At 39.4% G+C, this 19276-nt stretch overlaps 1 long non-coding RNA gene across 2 annotated transcripts in view; it reads left to right on the top strand.

The window, feature by feature from the left end:
- The window catches only part of LOC143272166 (uncharacterized), a 32725-nt gene extending 18341 nt beyond the window's left edge, over positions 1-14384 (top strand). The window contains exons 3-7 of one of the 2 annotated variants that reach the window (XR_013049602.1): positions 4147-4316; positions 5601-5755; positions 9413-9571; positions 9932-9990; positions 11512-14384. This is a non-coding gene — a long non-coding RNA (uncharacterized LOC143272166). Of the gene's footprint in view, positions 1-4146; positions 4317-5600; positions 5756-9412; positions 9572-9931; positions 11323-11511 lie in introns of those variants that run through there. The other variant, XR_013049601.1, reaches the window with a different exon arrangement.
- The last annotated feature ends 4892 nt before the right edge of the window (positions 14385-19276 follow it).

Consider the following 19276-nt stretch of genomic DNA (forward strand, 5'->3'; position numbering starts at 1 on the left):
CCTCTGTATTTAATGTTTTGGACACATGCTGGGCACTAGACATGTTGCTTCTGGGAAATGCAGCATAAAGTAACTGCCATTGCTCCCTTGAGTCTATATTAAAATGTTTCATTATTGTTCTCTTCATGTAATTTTTAAGCTTTAATTCCTCTAATGTTTTCCACAAAGTATAAAGAAGCCAGCAATGAGAAATTGGAAAAGCTGTCATCCAACCCATACTGACAAAATAGTGACTTTGATAGAAATCTTTTATTTATGTAAAGTACAGAGTGTGGCAGTCTGTGACTTTATTGGTTTTAAAATCACTTGATTTGGAGAAGATATGGCCATAATCTATGATTAAAATTTTAATTTGAAACGATGTAACCTAACATTTGGCCCACACAAAGTGACATTCCCATTAATTTCTCTGCAAGTGTGTATGTATTCTACACTGTCTATTAAGTCTCCCTGATCTTACAGAATCTCTGGAAATGTAATTTTTTATTTTTTATTATTAAGACAATTTGTTCATTAATTTTACACACCAATCAAAGATCCCCCTCTTAAATCCTCCTGCCCCCCCAGCCTCCACCTCCCAACCCACCCCCCACTCCCACCCACAAGAAGGCAAGGCCTCCATGGGGAGGCACATTCAGTAGAGGCAAGTCCAAGCCCTTCTCCCTGTCTCAAGGCTGCACAAGGTTTCCCATTATAGGTAATGGGCTCCACAAAGCCAGCTCATGCACCAGAGATGGATTCTGATCCTACCACCAGGGGGGCTCCCAAGCAGATCAAGCTTCACAACTGTCTCGCCATGCAGAGGGCCTAGTCCAGTCCCCCCACAGCAACTGATCCAACTTTCATGAGTTCCCTATAGTTTGGTTTGGTTGTCCCTGCATGTTTCCCCATCATGATCCTGATGCACTTGCTCATAGAATTCCTTTTCTCTCTCTTTGACTGAACTCCTGGAGCTCTTTCTAGTGACTGGCTGTGGATCTCTGCATCTGCTTCCATCAGTCATTGGAGAAAAGCTCTGTGATGACAGTTAGGGTACTCACAGGTCTGATCTCTGTGGCAAGCCAGTTCTGTTCAGGCACCCTCTCCACTATTGCTAGTAGCGCAGCCTAGGGTCTTCCTTGGGGATTCCTGGCAACTTCCCTAGCACTAGGCTTCTTCTCTTTCCCCATGATATCTCCCTCTATCATGGTATCTCTTTCATTGCATTCCCCTCCCTCCCTGTTCCAGTTCAACCATCCCATTCCCTTATGTTCTCATCCCTTATCCCTTACCCTCCATTGCTCCCTCCTCATCCCCAGTTTACTCATGGAGCTCTTATCTATTTCCCCTTCCCAGGGCGGTCCATGTGTCCCTCTTTGGATCTTACCTGTTAGTTAACTTCTCTGGAGTTGTGGGTTGTTGATCATTTTTAAGTAATTCTTTATTTCCTTATAGGACTTTTGAATATTTGTGAAAAGTTGTAGGGGTATATTTATTGAGCCCAAAAGCCAAAACCTTCTCTGGTTTTCTGTTTCCATCTACTCCACCAACCAGAGACTAGGCACACTTTCAACTTAATATGTCCAGAGGCAGGATGTTTTTTAATTGAATTCTGTATGTTAGAATTAGTTCCAACACTGAAAGTAAATAATCTTTTAGAATAAGTTTGCAATACAAGGAAACATCTATTCTAATTCAAATTCTGGGATAACTCTTATAGTTCTAATTAGCACTGTGTATTTTTCTATTGTGAAATTTCTTAATGGTAAGAAACATAATAATGAACAGATAATAACTTTTACTCAGGCTTATTATTCATATACAAAATAAAAATCAGGAAAATATCCTCTAATTTATCCTCTAATATGTGTGATTGAGTTTTCTTTGGATACTATCGAGATATGTTTAAAAGAGTCACATGTAAAATAGAAAAAACATTGGAAAAGTGAATTTAAGATGAGACATTCTCTGTGAACAGTAAGAAATGGTATGCCTCTCATGATAAACTAAGAAGCATTAATTCTGATACATCTTACGGTAACACGGGAGATTTTAGTTGAGGAGTAGCATGAACTCTTCCTACTTACCTTTGGAGAAGGGACAGGCTGTGATTTTGTGCTAGTCAATGGAAGGGACTAGCTTGTAAAGTCAAGAACTACTTCATGTTTTAAACACTCATTTTCCACAACGTGAAAATTTTCAGTACAGAGAGAAGCTTTAATAGACATTAGTAAATTTTTTAGATTTTAATCTTCAAAATTTAAAATTCAACTCAGTTTATTTTTATTTGATAAGATCTTGGCTGGTTCCAGTTCCTGTGGCTTGTTATACTGAGTTTATTTTTAATACTAACTTTACCTGCATAAACCTCCCAGCTTTGGGAATACTTACTGGCTGATTAAGCATCTCTTTGATCCAGATGATAGTTACCTATCTTGAATCTTCAAAAGTACACAAAATTTGGACCAGATACCATCCATTCAAGATAGAGGAGAACTGAAACATTGAATTGTGGTAGCATTGGCCAACATGTACAGCTTACCATTGCAAACAAGTGGTTGACTGGTATCTGGGGGATGCCTTGGTCACCATGATTCATGAATGTTTGGAATATCCCAGAAATGACATAAGAAGTTGCACATTAGGTAGAGCAGGTGGCAGGAGGCACCTGATATGGATTAAATGAATGAATGAATGGCTCTTGACATTTACTAAATTACAGGTTAACATAACTTGGATATGTAAGCAAATTCTTAGCAGAATAAAAACTAAAAACCCAAACTAGAGTCTCATTATTTAGAAGTTGGCTATGGAAGTTACACGAAGAAATTGGACTTAAGGTGTTCTAAGCATTAGGATGGTATGTAGTATTTGCCTTTTCTAGTTGATGGTTTAACTTCAGGATTTAAAAAAATCCTATATAAAGAAAGATGATAATAATTTTTATCTTAAAGGAAAGAGCATCTTTAATATTTGGCTTTTAAAAATGAAATGAAAGCACAGCAGGAGGATTTCTTCTAATGGCCAGGAGAAGCACCCTTCACTCCTTTCTGGGTCATGGGCAAATTTCACATCCCTTTAGATTTCACAGGCTCAAAGAAATGTGAAATTTTTGACATTTTCACCTCAGTGTTTTCACACATAAAGGAGACACTTTTCAAGGATAAGTAGCGATTTTTCTTTTCCTGCTGAGAACTGGTTTTGCAACTCAGAGGGCAAATGGGGGAACTGTTGCTTTAGAAGCTTCCACGGTGGAAAGCAGTTAGCTCCACAGGCAGGAAGTGCATCCTCACACAGGACCCCAAAGCAGAACCCCAGTTGTTGATTGGCTGAAAATTTCTCTTTGAACCAGTCTAGCACTCAGACCTGTGAAAATCAGAAAGGGTGTTACAATGTTGTTTTAACAGTTAAATTATTTCAGACTTAGAGACACATTTAGTTGTCACTTAAGTTTTAATTAGCAAAAAATGGCCTCCTTATTTTGCATGAAACTATACATTTAATTGTGCAGCAACTATGTGTTTCACAGTGGAGGTAGCCCATTGGACTTGAAAGTCAATGATACTTTTTTTATTTTGCATACATGTATTACTGCTTTGGGAAAATAAATTTGGGGATAAGATGAAGCTGAGATTTATGATGTAACAGATGTGAGCAATGGTAATTTGTTCATTTCTTAAAGCACACAGAACCTTAAAGAAGCAGAGAAAAAGCCCTGGGCCATTCTAGAAGGCCTTTGACACCAGAGAGAAGAACCCATATTTTCCACACCAGTCGACCGGAAATCCTTGTAGTTGAGATAAGAATGAGTCAGGAACAGTGTTTCGTTATTGGAGAGAACACTTTGGCAGCTATGTGCAGAGACCTCCTGGGTCTTGAAAGTTAGGAGCTTGGTTGAGACAAGTCAACCAGCATGGATTTTACCCTGCACTTCTTTCATTGCTGGAGCTCCACTGATAACAGTAGGGAGGTCACAGGTCCTCACTGCCCTGAACTCCAGGTCCTCAGGTTCCTTCTTAGCATTTGGTTTCCAGCAGCAACCTGGTAAGCATTGGCTCTCTGGGCCTATCTACTTTGGTCCCCTAGGACCTCCTATTCCCAGTCTCCATCGTCTTGCCTCCTTAGTGCCTCATCACTTTGTTCTGGGTTACTTTTTTGATTTTTCAGGTTTTTGGAACTTCTCAGATTGTTTCATTGATATGTCTGGACCCTCATGAATAGACTGAGGAAATCTTTATACATTATCTATAGAAACAATACGGTAGTAACAGCAAAGAATGAAAACATGGAGCATGGTCAGATTGGACAGTGGACCTGTATATGGCAAGTCCTGAAAGGTAAGCTATAGTGCCAGTTTAATACCACATTCAGGAACTCATTATATATAAGCCAGGGTTCTAAAACTCCATCAGCCATGCCCAGTAATTCCTCAAGAACAGAATGCTTGATGCTATTCTTAAAATGGAATGCTCTCAACAGATAAAAGAGGACTGACTCTTCAGTGACTTTGTAAGATTATTTGGCCTATAAATGCAGTTGGAGAGATGATATTTTAATTTCCTATAGTGACTGAAATCACCAAGGAAGAATGAAAAAAAAAACAGAGAAAAAGAGAGGTGGGGAGGAGAGAGAGAGAGAGAGAAAGAGAGAGGGGGACAGTTAAATGCTTATGGCAAAACATGAGAGAACAGAGTATCTGTTAGGCTTATTATTTCTCAGTAGGGTTCCTGTACTTTATGTATGTCAATCATATTTCTATCTCTTACACAATTCCTGCCTATATCCCTGGGATATGCTAAGTGTTGAGGAAACACATTTGGAAAGTTGGCCTAGACTTTATATCATGATGTCACAGATTTGAAGTGCAACTTTGTTTCTTGTTGATTAGTGACTTTCTAATCTCTGGGATTCTCTCTTTTCCCTCTGTGTTGCTGCTAATAATAATACACTCCTCTCAGAGTTGCAGTGTGTATGAAAAGTCAGATAATCAATAGCTGTTGGACAGCTTTGAATTGTCAACTGTTGCCCAGTAGTCCATAGTACTAAGAGAAAAGGTCACAGTCCTGTGGCGGCCATGCCTTGTAATGTGGAAAGCAGCTTAGACTGCCCAAGCACAGGATCTGCTTCTCAGAGGAGGTTTTCTCTGTTAAAGCTGATTATGGAAGCTAGGGGAGCTGATCAAATAAAGCTATAGTCTAGTATTGAAGTTGAGTATTAGATGTTGAGAGAAGTAGTGTATTTTTTCATGTTTGTCTATCTACTTTTAGCTGTGTCTCAAAATTCACCTATTTTGCCTCAGCTAGCCAGTTATTCTGCATGTGCCTACAATCATTTATTTGAGTTTGCTTGAGTGTGAATACACTGCCTAGTTATTTTTTAACCATTTTGATTTTATAGGTATACTTGATAGCTGCTCTTATATTTCAGTAAATTTCCTTATTTTAACCTTTTCTAACAGGAAAAAAATGCTATCTGGATAATTGTTTTTGTTTTTTTGGTGTTTGCAACAGTGTTCACTATTACTCTTCCAGTGATTTGTATCATATAAATGTCAGGTTAAATATATCAATTAAAACATTCTTTCCAAGTGAGTCTTAATGAATATCCATTTTGTTCCTCAGAGATGATGGAGGAGATCTGTGCCAAGTGGCTGCAACATGAGGAACACTTGAGGAGGTGAATTCAGCTTCAACTATGTAGTAGGAATTGGAAGCCTGAGCAGATGGGTAAAGGGGAGATTTCTGAGATGAAGTAATGACAGCCTCCATAGATGCTAGTGAGTATGAAGGGCAAATACAGCTGGGACTGCCTTTTATTGCTGGGTTTGGTTTTGATTTTTGCTGTTATTGTTGTTTTGCAAGGGCCTTTTGTTTGCTTGTTTTGTAATAGGAAGATCTTACAGTTTTATTGAAATGTTCTGCTAGGAAAAGAGAATATGGCTAACATAAGAGAAAAGCCTTGGATCTTTCTTCAGCAGCTGTCTTTCCCACTTCTTCAAGATGTCCCATCTTAAGGTTTCTCAATGGTTTTTAGATGATTTTTTTTCTGCTTTAGGCATGTGCATGCACATGTATGTGTGTCTGTGTGTGGTACATGTGTGGTATGTGCACCCATGAGGAAGTGAGTTCAGCCTCCATGGGAATCTGAGAGAGTTAGTGAGTAGAGGGGAATGTTTGAAGATGAAAATGTGCTAACAACCTTCATAGATGACTCCGAATGTGCAGATAGGCAGGAGGAGGACATCAGATGCCCTGCTCTAACACTGTCCACACTATTACCTCGAGAAAAGGCCTTACTGAACCTGGAGCTAGGATGGTAGCCAGCAAGTCCCAGTCATCCTCCTGTCTCACACTGGGTCAAGTAATAAACACAGGTGCAGGACCACATGTGACTTGTCAGATCGGCTCCAGGCATGTAAACACAGGTACTCAGGCTTGTGTGGCCAGTGCTCCTCTTCCTTGCTGAGTTATTCCCCAACCACAGCTTAACATGCTCTCGTTTTGTGATTTCTTCTCTGTTTTTGGTTCATTAATCTATAACAGATATAATTACAGTTTGACAGTTACAGTATAAAGCTTCCAGCATAGATATTCCCAAACAAGTAGGAAACAAATGTACATAGATGACTCAAGCATGCCTCAAGGTAGTTCAGCTTGGGACTTCGCATCTTCATCGTGGCATGAAAGAAAGCACACACAATAGTTCTGTTTTCAAATCAGCACAGTATTTAACAAACCACATGGGATATTCAACATTTTATTATATAATAGGCTTTGTGGAAATGATTTTGCCCAGCCATAAGCTTGTTACATGATCTGAACTCATGCACAGAAGGCTGGGTTGAACTGTGGTATTTGGTAGGTGAGTTTTATTAAGTGCTTTAAAATATATATATGCATATATATACATATATTTATGTATATATATGCATATATATTACTATATAAGGGGTTTATTAGATGTAAATTGAGGAACACTTATATTCAAATGGATGGATATTAAATCATACAGAATGAGCTTTTCTGATCAGTGCTGCTCTAGGTCTTGGTCCTATAAAACACGTTAGAATAATAATTCCACAAATGTAAATCCAAAGGAAAAATGTTTTCACTAATGCATACTTGGTAACTCAGACACAATTCTGATGATTGTCTCATGGAGCAAAGTTTAGTCCCGGAGTCCCTGGATAAGCAATTATTATTTGCAGCACGGAACAGACAGTGAATGTTACTTTTCAGGAAGATATTTTCATTATCTGTAGAAGAGGAGAAGACAAGTCCCCCAGAATTCACAGAGAGGCATTTTTCTCTCATCTGTGGAAGGGCGTTCTGCCTCTGGCTGGCTCTGGCAATCCCTTGACAGCCAGTGTTTTGTCTGCAGCTCTTTCTGTCTGGGCCATTTTATTTCCTGGCTTTCCTTATATGGCAGGAGGCTGAGCGCAACAGGAGGTAGACGGAAAGCAGAGCTTGAACCTGGAGAGAGGGAGAGGAGCATGGTGTCTGATCCTGAAGGCCCCTCCTCCATTTTACCTTGGGGACACTAGTTTTCCCAGAATATTTTCCAAACCTGTGCTCCAAATCCTGCTTCACCAAAGAGGTGATCCAAGACAAGAGCTCAAAAAAGCCCTTGCGTGGCCAGCCGGCTCACAGTGAAATCTGGTGTTGGTTTATGGATGAGAAGAGGGGACTTTTTTTTTTTTCTGTCCTGCAGATTTTGAATATTTTTCTGTCTCTGAGATTTTCCTCTTTAAAATGAGGTTGTGAAAAGCAGATGTTCAGTAAAGCTGAAAGTCCTGGAACTACTCAGCCCCGTGTGGCAACTCTACACCTCAGGGTAGACACTGTCTGTAGCAACAAAACAGCTTTTTTTTTATATGCCTATCATGGAGGGCTATCCACTGAACTGAAGAATGTTGCCTCTAAAATTAGCCTGTACACATCCATTTATTGTTGAGAGGACTCATGAAAGGCTAGCTTAAAGGGGTTTGCTGAATAGAGTCAGATTAAAAACACCCCAAGTTAATTTTTCTGCCCTGAATGTCACAAGATGAATACCAAGTTTCTTTTATAAATTTATCTCTGACTCTAGTCACTCATACTAGTGAGGTAGACAACTCCTAGTAAGAAGTCACCTTATCTGCAGTTATGGTGGGACATTCTGGAAAACTAGAAATGTCTAGGATACCAAATAAAGCTTGGTGTGTCATGGTGACCTTGAACCTTGGGTGAAGGGCAGTAAACATTCACAGCATATACTGTCATCACCAGAGAAGCTCCATTGGAACTGTGGGGTGTTTGCTAAAAATATTGCTCTACAGACAGTGATGAAATTTATTTGAGACAAAAATTTTATTCTAGGAGGGGCTAATATTCATACCCGAGTTACTGAATACCAGGTAGATGATCAGTTACATTTCCTTGCTCTCACTGTGAGCACAGTCTTCTGATTGAGTGCCACGTGCTGTTATTGTGACACAGCATTCATAGCCATCCCTGCTCTGGAAATACTGCAGTTGTTTTGACTTCCACAAATACAAAAACTCCTATCTCAGAGAACTCTTTCCTCACTTGCTCCCTTTCTGACAGCTGCTTTTAAAGTTCATTGAAACCATATAAAACACAGCCAACGTGCTATCTCCTAAGAGCAGCATACAACTGGAGTAACTGAGTTTATTCTCTGGCTAGACTTCAGGAAGCTTGTCTTCTTAGGGTAACTGAACCTCTCTCTTACTTTTTTCTGAATGTGTGCATGGAGCTACTGAGCTTTGAAAATATGTTTGGTAGCTTCTTATGTTCTCTAATTTTTATAACTATTATGTTAGCCATTTGCACCTTGCACAACCAAGACAGTGCCTCATCCCAGAATCTGTCCGCTGTTTGATCCATTACTGAATTTAATAATTGGCCAACTTTACTGTCCTATACAGTCAGCTCCAGTAGTTCATAATCACTCAATACTGAGTCATCAAAATACAGTTTCAAGACAAATTAGCAATATAACTTGTGGACACTTGTCACAGAAAAAAATGAATGCCATGGATATTCCATACTATAAAAGAAATATTTTATATGGGCATCTAAGAAGGGGAGGAAAGGAGAATGGAAGCAGACAGACAGACAGACAGACAGACACACACATACACACACACACACACACACACAGACATACATGTGTGGGTGGGCACACATATAGTCACTGAAGGCAAAGATGATATTCACAAAGGCATAGGGTCAGTGAATTGTGAGGATCTGATTGCATAGAAGAAGTAGCTTCAAGCTTTTTATAGATGTTTGTGCTGTATGTGTTATATGTGTTGTATGCATGTGTATGCACATGTAGGTGCAGGCATGTTCACTCTTGAAGACGTGTGTAGGTAAGAGGTTGAAGATGTTGGCTATCTTCTTTTAATTAATCTCTACATTATTTTTTTCAGACTCGGTCTCTCTCTGAACCTGGAGCTCCCTGGTTTTTGCTAGACTGGCTGGCCAGAGAGTTCCTGGGATTTGCTCCTCTCTCTGGCCCCCAGTGCCAGGGTTACAGGTGCTTGCTGCTCTGCCCAACTTTTATAAGGGTGCTGGATATCCAAACTCAGGTCCTCATGCTTGTACAGAACTTTTTACCTGCTAAGCCTTCTCCCATTCCAATGTCCAATATTTTGAGCATCAGTTTAAAACTCTAGCTAAGTCTTTAAATAAAGACATATATGAGATTTCTAGCAGTTTTTAGATATGAATATCTGAGGCTAAGGTGGCACAGAGTTTGAAGAACATAGACAAATGAGGAAAGCAAAAGCAGCCTTCTCAGAGGAGAAATGAAAAGAAGGCAGATCTAGACAAGACCAATAGGGCAAAGATCTAGAAGCCCTAGAACCCAGGGCCTGTTTAAGGGATGTCTAGTCTTAGTCTTCACACTCCTAGGATGTATAAAGTTGTTATTTTTCTTTTCTCTGCAGTTTGGTCTTCTGTCCTTCCCTGTGGATCCATTATCTGTCCATGCCAGGGAACAGACTAGGTAATCTGCTAGATAACAGCCATTTGCACCCAGTTGCAACCGATTCTTGCTAAGAGTTTCAAAGCACATAAATAATGATTATTACATCAACTACTAGAAATTTCTAGGAAGAAAACAGGAATAAGACAGCATTGAGAAAAAGAAATAAATGGATTCTCATATAAGGCAAAATAAAGGGATTGAAGCAATAAAGACAAAAGTTAAAACTTAGAGGAAAAAATTTTTCCTAAGAGCTTGTTGGTGAGGAACTGAGCTACTTCTAAATTGTTCTAGAAAAACAAAAATTTTCAGAACTTCTAAAGAACTTAGATCTTGTATTAGTTACAGTTCTTTAGCTGTGGAGAAACACCATGACCAAGCTAACCTTTAAAATAAAAAATTTAATTGGGGTTTGGTTACAGTTTCAGGGGTTAGTCCATGACCATCATGGCAGCAGGCAAGTATGCAGGAATGCAGGCATTCAGGCGTGGTGCTGAACCAGTATCTGAAGGCTAACATCTGATCTACAGGGAACAGGCGGAGAGAGGCTGGGCCTGGTGGAAACCTTAAAGCCTGCCCCCAGAGACATACCTCCTCCAACAAGACCACACCTCTTAATCATTTTGAGCAGTCCACCAACTGGAAACCAAGCATTCAAATGTAGCCTATGAGGGCCATTCTCATTCAAACCAACATAGTTCTGTCTTGATGTTCTTGTCAGACTCTTAGGACATGCTTCAGGATGCTGGCATTGTGGACCACATCAGGACCAGGAAGACCTGGATATTTTGAATAAGACAGAGGTTAACGAAAGTTAGAAATTATTTATCACCATGGCTTTGGGATCTACTAACTGTCTTGAACTTGGGGACTAAAGGTTAAATTACAGGAGATATTGTGCTGCAGGTGATGTGAGCAACATGAAGTGCCCTTCTGTAGCTGGAGTTTTCTCCTGTCCTGCTCAGCCCCACAGACTCTGCAGCCACTTATAAAATAATCACTCAGAAGCTTATATTGATTAAAACTGTTTGGCCATTAGCTCAGGCCTACCACTGACTAGCTCTTACATTTAAACTCCGCCCATTTCTGTTAATCTATATATTGCCACGTGTTCCATGGCTTTACCTGTGTGCCATTACATGCTGCTCCCTGGACAGCAGGAAGGCATCTACTGACTCAGCCTTCCAGCCTTCCCACAATTCTCCTTGTTTGCTTATCCCACCCATACTTCCTTCCTGGCTACTGGCCAATCAGCATTTTATCAACCAATCAGAGCAACACATTCACAGCATACAGAGCGATATCCACAGCACCCTTCATCCTTCAGCTATTTAATGTAAGTGGGTTGATGGTCCCCCTAGGGAGAGCAGAGTTCTCACTTGAATGGAGTGCAGAACACCATCTAGTTTGAGGGTTTATAGCTGTGCCCCGATGCTTATATGCTGACAAGAATACCAAGTTGTGGCTGTGGGTTTGCTATATATTTTGTGAATTTGAATAAGTAGCTTTACTCATTGTGACTTCTTTCTTTCTCCTGCTCAGGAAAGGACCATGGGGAATCTAAATGATCTGGAAGCACCCTTCCAGCTCCACACATCTGCAGCACTGCAGAGAATGGAAATGAATGGAAAGAGCCATGGGGCATCAACAATGCTTTACTTATTTCCAGGCAAGAATTCTGTCTGTCGTGCTTGCTCTGATGTTTCTGGGCGTGACAATTAATCATGCTGGGTACATTAATAGCAGCAATTTTTTGAAATAGAAGAAGGAGAGTCCTCCCAGGAGGATCCTGACCATTGTGTTTCTACCCACAGTTGGGAGTCAGTAATGTTAGCTAACTTTTTCAAAAGCAAAAGCTGCATTTATTTACTCCGTGTGCTGTGTGGAAAGTTACCACTGGCAGCTTTGGCCACTGAACCTTCCATAAGAAGCAGTTGTGGTTTCCAGACAAAAGCCAGAGGATGGTGTTTCCAAAGGCTGCTCTAGGAGCAGCTGAGGCATCTCAGTACAGTTTGTATGTTGGCACAGCCAACCTGTCATGATTTTCTGTACTGTCTCCTACCCCATCATTACCTTCTTTTGGCAGACAAGAACAGTTGGGATCTCCTGTGGGATGGAGGTCCAGAGGTCTCAGAAATGCTTTGTGTCTCTCATTGAGTCGTCTTGTGAAGGGAGACTGAGCTTGGTGGTTAAAATGGAAGACAGATGGTAAAAACCAATATAAATTCACACTAAAACAAAACATTGAAGACAATTTCAGTGTATAATGGGCAGATATCTCTTATAGTAGTTTCTAGTCTGTGATTTGATTTGTCTGGAAATCAAATGTATATAGTTACTTGCTAAAAGTTACTATTGAACTGGCCTAGTCATTACTGACTACAGCCAGACTGGAAGAAAACATTAATTTTCTTATATGAGATTTTTGAACTTTTCTAGAATTTTGAAGAGATAACTGTGTAGCCTTAAAATTATTTCTTCCATTTGACACTGGGTTTCATCTTACCATGTTTCCATGCTGATCATTTCTCTACTGTTAACACTACTGATTAGGTTACAGGTAAATCTTCCCTGGCCTGAAATATTTGAGGTGACTTTTGCTTTATTGTTGCTCACAAAATTGGGTTTTGGCACATTTTTTTATTGCATCAAAAGATAGATTTACTTATTTATTTTATTTATGTGTATATATGCCACATATGTGCAGATACCCAGTGGCAAGATGAGGCTGTTGGATCTCCTGGAGCTGGACTTACGGGTGTTTGTGAGCACTTGTACACTCTGGAAGAGCAGGAAGCACCCTTGAGTGCTAAGCCCCATTCCAGCCCCTGTGGCAAAATACAGTAAAGTGTAAACGTAAATATCAAATGCTAAAATAAAATGTAATCATTTACATATACTTTTTAGTGGTACTACACATATAAATGTACAATTATTACTGCACCTAGAATTCCATTTGTCTTATAAAACTACTATTTCATACCCCTTAAACCATAACTCCCCACTCCCTGTTTCTCTCCAGCTTCTGGAAACACCATTTAAAATTAATAAATCATCATGTTATTAATTTAACATCAGGGTTTGGAGGGGTACCCTCTATGCTGTGTATGGCCTATGTACTCATTATGGGTTTGTATTTGTGAATTTTTTTTTTTTAGATATAATGAAATCTCTAAGTTGTCGTTTTGCATTTACTAGGTTGTCTGTGATAAATTACTGATCTCTTTAAATTATAACATTAAATGGTACAAAGGTGGGGCCTGCAGCTCACTGGTGCTGTGACCATGTCCCTAGCATGGACATCAGAAGGTGACTTTAATGAGACAGCAGACTATGGCTAGGCCTCTACTATCTAACAGTGAGCACACAGTCGCTAAGCTAATCATCTGAATAAAAAGAACTGTAAAAAGATGATAGACATCTTCAATAAAAAATAATTGGATATTCTGTCACAAGTGTTGCTCTTGGTGGAGAAAGACGTCAGAAGGTCAGCTCTGTTCATCCAGGCAAGTTCCTGGTAGAGTTGGGACAGAAAAATTGTTTAATCCATATATTTCTTTAGAAATGAACATTTCTCTTTAAGAAGTAATGGAGAAAGTATCAGGTTTGGGGTATTACTATAGAAATGGGATCAATTTCTTTCTGTTTAATTGTTGATGTCAAGGACTACAAAAAACAAACAAACAAAAAACAAGGAATAAACTTTGCAAACTAGTGATATACTAAAATTTTATTTTCTGTTTTAAAATATCTTTGAAGTGTGTTCATACAAGTTAATACAGAACATGAAAAAGTGCAGTGAATTACTTCTATGGTGAATCATTTTGGAGTTTGAGGTTTTGAACAGCATCTCTAAATTTCAAACCAAAATGACAATTTCTTTCCTAAAGAATAAAAGTACATAAAACCCACAGGATGTTAACTTTGAACTAACAAAGAACAATACTTTTGTATTTCTTGAAGCATTTAATTCAGTAAGAGTTTTTCAAATACTAACAAAAAAGATTCTTTTGGCTGTGTATTAGAAGATGATATAGACATAAAAACAATTAAAGCACCAATATAAGTGATCTATTTTAGACACTACATATGAGGTCATACATATTCATTTAATACAATGCCATGCACAGCTGCCTAGACACAAGCTGAACAAGGACAACCATGATAGACACGCCAAAAATGGGAGAAAGCTCAGGAGGCCTCAACCCTATACAAAGAACTACAGGCAACTAAGGATTGCTGAGAGTGGGAGAATAGTCTTCCCTAAGAAGAGAACACCATCTGGTATTTCAATACCAGATGATCCCCATTGAAAACATACCTACTCCTACTATTATATAGACTGAGCAGGTTGTATTCACATATTTAGGAATATATATGTATACATATATGCACATACCAACAGTCAGTGAAAAAAGAGTCCATGATTTGAAAGAGAGCAAGGAGGTATATGGGAGGGTTTGGAGCAAGCAAAGGTACAGTGATACTTTGTACTCTAATAAAATTTGCCTGAAGATCAGAGGACAGAGCCAGACACTCTATTAAACATAGAGGCTAGGCAGTGGTGGAACACACCTTCAATCCTAGCACTTGGGAGGCAGAGATCCATATGGATCTCTGTGAGTTCAAGGCCATTCTGGATTACACAAGATTAATCCATTCTAAAGGAGAAACAGAGCCAGGTGATGATGGCTCTCAGCTTTAATCCCAGTATTTGGGAGTCACATGCCTTTAATCCCAGCACTAGGAAGGTTGAGACAGGAAGTGATATGGCTGGGCAGAGAAAGGCATATAAGTTAGGAGGGGACAGGAACTCAGACCTTTTAGCTGAGGACTCAGGGGCATTCAGCCTGAGGATTCGTGGTGACAGGTTCTTCCCCTTTGGCCAAGTTGTTGGTGAGATGAGAAGTGGCTATGGCTTGTTTCCTCTGATCTTTCAGCATTTACCCCAATATCTGGCTCCAGGATTTTATTATAAGACCAATTAGGACTGGTGCAACACAAAGGGAAGGGGGAAATGATGAGATTATATTATTGTATGGACAAACAAACAAACAAACAACCTCATGTATATAAGGCAAACACTCTACCGCAAACTCAGCCCCCCATTTCAGACTTCTGAACTTTAGAAATGTGAAATAATGCATTTGGTTTACTTCAAGCCCTGGAATCACAGTAATGTGTTAAAGCAACAGCAGAGAGTTCATAACTCCCTACTGTGTCCTACTTAGTGTCCTTAATTTTCCAAGAGGAGGGCAGTAAATGGAGGCATATATACGTGAGAGATAATATCATAACCCAATTGAACAGTACTTTTTGAAACCCTTTCAGCAATGGAATGGTGATTTGTGAGTTAAGGAGGCCTTGCCACACTGCTAGCCGTTATTTCTAGGGAGCTGGGACCTGGGGAAGAGAATGGATGTGCACGTGATACACTGGAGCCCAAACCAACACTGTCACAGAACCTCACTCACTCAGGTAGGTACACTCAGGAATGTACACCTAAGCTGAGAGACAGAAGAAGCCTCAAAGGAGTTCACCACAAAGCATGACTGCATTCTAGGTGTTGTGTCTGTTGGTGAATCCTCTGCTCGTAATGCACCCTCTGCTTCATTTAATGATTAGTTTATAGAGTTCAAGGGTATGACGGTGTTTTTCCAAGGGCTGGCAAATGATTATGAATGGAGAAGGAGAGAGGTGTCCACCCTCTTTTCTTTTCCTACCATCCCCACTCTCTGGCTTCCTTGTTTAGCCCATGCACATCCACTCCCTGACATGTCTCTAGCTCTTTTTCTTTTTCTTTTTTGGTTTTTTAAGACAGGGTTTCTCTGTGTAGCTTTGTGCCTTTCCTGGATCTTGCTCTGTAGACCAGGCTGGCCTCGAACACACAGAGATCCATCTGCCTCTGCCTTCCAAGTGCTGGGATTAAAGGCGTACGCCACCACCGCCTGGCATGTCTCTAGCTCTTACCATTTAATTATCTATGTGTTTAATTTGTCTATAGTTTTACTTGAAATCTGTATTCATTTGCATCAAGGGCCATAAACTCAGAGCTGAAGCAACGGAAAAAGCACACACATGATTCTTGATAGGAATTTTAGTTTTTTAGAAACTCCAGTGATGCACTCTGCCAGTCACTTAGGTGAGTGCTCATTCCCCATGCTCAGGAGAGGGTGTCATGTGCATTACATCCTTCAACTATGCTAAAGGGGATGAACTATAAGTTTACAGTGGAAACACATGGTCACCCTGTGGCTTTTCCATTAAGAGGCGAATGAGAGGCAATTGGACTGAGTTTAATTGCACTTAAGCATCTTAACAGTTGTCATAAAAAAGTCATAAGAATTCTCATTATCTTTGTATAATCTCAATAGCTCCCTGAAGAATTTCAGAGAAATACTTCAAATTAACAACTCACTTTCAAGGTTCTTTTTTTTTTTTTTGAGGGGGGAGTTGTGTGTTGGGGTTATGTATATAGTAAAACATGCATTCACAGACTTTGAAAAAATGTATTTTAATGAGAATCATTAAGTACAAAGGAACATAATTTTCCAATGCCCATAAATATGCAAAATTGGTATTTTGTTTATAAATACTGTTACAGAATTAAGTTGGGGGATTTTTTAATAAAAGGAATGTAGGAAAGGAAGACACATGAGAGAGAATGTTGCTGTGAGAGAGAGAGAGAGAGTTGCTGCAGTTCAGTGAGTGGCAGCACATAGTGGTTTTATGACAAGGCTGTTCTTGTATCAGAGCTGCTGTCTGGAGTTGAAACTCAACATACACAATAGATTCTTGGCCTACTTAATTCTGAGGCAATTTCACAGAAAGAAGGAATGGTGGTGTCTTCTATTTTTACCAAATTTTAAGAAGATAAATAATTAACATAACTTGGACCTTGTCATTTGCTATTTTACATTAAAGAGATTTTTTTTTCCTTTTGGTCTTGGGATTCTGTCTTGATGGTTAATTTGTTCTGAGTTGTACAGGAATCAAATCAAACAATTCTAATGTGTAACAGAACAAGAATGTATTACTGAGAAAGATAATTGTCAAACACTCTATTCTAGATCTATTTCTATCATGTTAGGTTTTGTTATTTATATTGAAATTTTTATTTATATTGAAATTATAACTTAATTACAATTTTTTCCCTTTTCTCCATCTAAACTATCCCATTTATCTCTTCTTGCTCATCTCCAAATTTTTGGGCTTTAAAAAAATCTATTGTTATTGCATTTGTGTATACATCTATATTCTTAAATATAACCTGTATAATGCTACTTGGATGTTTGTTTTCAAGGCTAGCCTTTTGGTGCTGGACAACCAGTAGGTTTGCCATTCCCTGGGGGTACCACCTCTCCCACTTCCAGCTTTACTCAGTTTAGGGGGTCATGTTGGTGAGACTTTATGGGTATAGATTTTTGATGTTACTAGGAGACACAATCTCACAGCAAACTTCCTAATCCTCTGGCTCTTACAATCTTTCCACTCTCTTACACAATATTCCATGAGCCTTAGGCATGGGAGTATTTTGTATATTTATCCACTGGGACTGGGCTCCATACTATGCATACTGACTTGTTGTGAATTTCTGTAGTGGTCTCTGTCTGTTGCAAAGAAAAGTTTCCTTAATGGGGGGTTAAGACTACACTTACCTATGAGTATAAGAACAAATGTTTACAGATTATTGTTAGGGATTATGCTGTTTTGTTTATTCATGGTTGTAGATTCTCCTCAATCTATAACCACTACTTTACTAGCACTGATTAGGTAGCTAGATTTCCAGTACCAGTCAAGTGTTCCCTCTTGTTGAGCAGTTAACATCCAATCATCCAATTAGAGAGCTGTTGGTTGCGCCTGAGTTATGTATGCTACTACTGCACACATGGGGTTCCCATCCCACGGCTGTTGATGTGGCTCATAGGAGTTACAGCTCGGTAGGACTGTTGGGTGCCTCCCTCCTTTGGAAGCTTGCATGGCACCTTCTGGTACCGTGAAAGTTAGTCCTCAGAGAGAGGGCATTCAGGTCAATTCCAGTTTAGTGGCTTCTGAACCCTGTTTCTGAAATGCACGATGTTGTCAGCAATGTGGACTCATCTTCCACCTTTGGGAGTCAACCAAGGGCAAGAATTTTATAACAAAGTTTATTTTAAAAATTTAAAAAGAAAATTAGGAAAGAAAGGGTTTAGTTTTTCTTATTGTTCCAGGTTTTTGGGAAACTTAGGGGAGGAACTCAAGCAACTAGTTATTTCACAGGCACATTTAAGAGCAAAGAGAGAACAAATGCATCCATGCTACCTGCTCATTTGTGTTTGCTTTCTCTACTCTTCCACTGTCTAGAGCCCAGCCAGGCCATGAAACAGTGCCACCCACATTCAATATTGGTCTTCTCCCTTAATTAGCAATCAATTAGTACTCCCCTACAGGTGTATCCTTAGACCAGCCTGATCCAGGTAGTTTCTCAAATGAAGCTCTTTTTCCAGGTGATCCTAGGTTGGGTCAAGTTGGTAATTAAAACTAGCTGGCAGGATCTAGAGAGATGGTTCAGCAGGTAAAAAGTTAAAATTGCTTGCAGCCCTTGTAGAGGACCTGAGTCCTGTTTTCAGCACCTACATGGAGTGGCTTACAATCACCTGTAACTCCAGCTTCATGGAACCCAATACCCCTTTCTGATCTCTAAAGGCACCTGAATACACACATACATACATACATACATAAAAATGAAAGAAACACAAAACTATCCAGAATACATGGAATCTAAATTATTTTCTCTTTTTATTCATTGAGAAATTAAACTAAAACAAGGGTATGGTTGGGTTAACAGAGAACTGCAACACAGATCAGGAGATAGGTATTAAGGATAATTCTTCAGGATGAGAGTTTGTGCATCAACCTTCCTTCTTAGAAATAAAGAGAATTTTACCATGGGCATGGGCAAACTGCTGATGTTTCCTGAGAAAACAGAACTAGGAAAAATCCTGCATGGATGAGTCCTCACTTTTAAACTTTGCTTTTATGAAAGGCAGGCTAATATAACAAGTTATTTTCCCTAACATTTACCATGCTAATTTTCTTTTTTTTAAATCAAAAGTAGATTCTCTCTGTCTCTGTCTCTCTGTCTCTCTCCTCTCTCGCATGCACAATGTGTATATGTATATATAGCCATTCTGATTCTCCCTCTGCTCCTCCCAGTTCCTACTCACATGCCCACCCATCTAGATCCAACCTCCTTTTGTCTCTCATTAGAAAATAAACAAGCTTCTAAGTGATAATAATAATAATAAAATAGAATGATAAAACTAAG

The sequence above is a fragment of the Peromyscus maniculatus genome, chromosome 3, assembly GCF_049852395.1.
Source record: "Peromyscus maniculatus bairdii isolate BWxNUB_F1_BW_parent chromosome 3, HU_Pman_BW_mat_3.1, whole genome shotgun sequence".
Lineage (NCBI taxonomy): Eukaryota > Metazoa > Chordata > Mammalia > Rodentia > Cricetidae > Peromyscus > Peromyscus maniculatus.